Raw genomic sequence first — 1,975 nt, forward strand, 5'->3', positions numbered from 1 at the left:
TTGTTTCTTTGGTACAAACTAGCGAAGCCAATGTAGAAATTGATACCAGAAACTGAGTAACACTCTAGCAACAGAAAAAGTGAAGTACATAATTCTTTCTTCAAGGCCAGGTCCAGCATGCATAAGAAATCATTATAGTCTGGAGAGAAGACTACTCATGTCATATCATGAAAAACTAATTGGTTATCACTAGCAGTGTGCTAAAAACCGTTTAATGTACTCAATTAGTCTGAGACTTTTTCTGAAAAATTGGGGAAATTATTGACATACTTGGAAGCTGTAGATTGCATTAATACTATTTCTCAAGAAATACAACCATTGGAGGGGAACTCTTGGCACATAATTAAGTGATAATTTAAAGGAACACAGATTCTGGACATGAACGTGTAGAAGATGCAACTAATCCTCATATAAAGTTGGATAGGAAATAGGAGGGCCAGCAAGCAACACACTATCATTAAAACTTTATTAAAACTTGACATTTTACATAGAATATATCATGTATATTGTAATCATGATCTTTATTAAACTATCTGAATTGATTTAATTATGAATAAATTACAATTCATAGAAAAAAAATTAACATCTGGCTCTCATAATAGAATCCTGATAAGTTCCATGTGCCTTTACTAAACCTGGAGTCAGAAGCATCTGGAAAGAATATCTGGTCTCCCCTCATCAACCAATGCTGGCCTCCCAATCAAATAATGCAAGACTCCCCTGGCTGCCTCCATCTTGGGACACTGCTACTACTGCCATAGTCCCCTCCACATGGTAGCCTTCACCTGGGAAAACTGGACAGGGTCTGGAGACAGTCGCTCACCACAGCACTGCATGCAACAGATCTGCATCTCTGAGCATGCCACATAACATCTCCACAAGGCCCGCACTGACTCCTCTATCTTGGGACACCTTTGTTACCATCTTGGATTACCTCCACTGCCACCATTGCTATCTTTAGTTGGGGTAACTCCCATCTTGGGACACCAACTGGGGCATAGAAACAATATCAGGTACCTGTAGTCCTCTAACCACCCTCCCCCACAACCACTAATCCCACACAGTGCTGGCAGGCACATGGCTCTTGAAGGCTGATTCTGATCTGCATGATGTAGAACAGATCTCCACAATAAGCACACAGGCCCCAGACCTCAGCCAGCAGGACCCCCAAAGAGAGAATTTCCTGATTGGGAAGTAGAAAGGGAAAGGGGAATGAGAGATATAGTTTAGAGACTAAATTAGAGACCAGGAATTTGGGGGTCTACAGGCATTCTAAGGTGGCTAAGACCAGGTGCCCACATCACATGAGTGAGTCCCAAAGGAGGTCCTTCGCTACAGTATTCCAACGGGGGGACAGCAAGTGCTATACCCCATTTCCAGGAGTTCTGCCTCCAAGACCAACTCTCCCATCCTAAAAACCTTCCTCCTCCTGAGAGGGAAAAAAAACCAGATAACCCCACCTACTGGATAAGAAGGGAAGCAGGAAAGACACTGAACTCCAACAGAAATAATCAATCCTGCGATTTTTCTTCAAGATTATTTCTTTCACTCTTTCTTTCTTCTCTCTCTCTCCCTCCCCACCTCTCTCCACCCTTACATCCCCAACATTTGTGAAACTAAGTACTTTCCATGCATTCAGCTACTGAGGACTGGGATGTCTGAATAGTATATTACAGTTTTATTGTGTATTCTTTTATCTTTTATTGTTACAATTTTCTTTTTCTTATTAATATTTTTGTTTGTATTTTTTGTACTCTCTCTATTTTCTTCCCACTTATCATCTCATTAGAATCTCTTTTTCTCTTTTCTCCTGCTACCAGCCAACTTTTTTTGATTCCTCATACACACTTTCTAAGATCTAATTCCTCTATATCCTTACTTTCTACCACCTTAACATGTCATCCTAAACCCCCTGGTTCTCTCTTTGTCTACAATTAGAAACTGTACACCCTGTCACAAACCTACTGTTTATATT

Source organism: Marmota monax, unplaced genomic scaffold (assembly GCF_021218885.2).
Source record: "Marmota monax isolate L192 unplaced genomic scaffold, Marmota_monax_Labrador192_F-V1.1 WCK01_AAM20220418_F8-fsc00034, whole genome shotgun sequence".
In the NCBI taxonomy this organism is placed as follows: Eukaryota; Metazoa; Chordata; class Mammalia; order Rodentia; family Sciuridae; genus Marmota; species Marmota monax.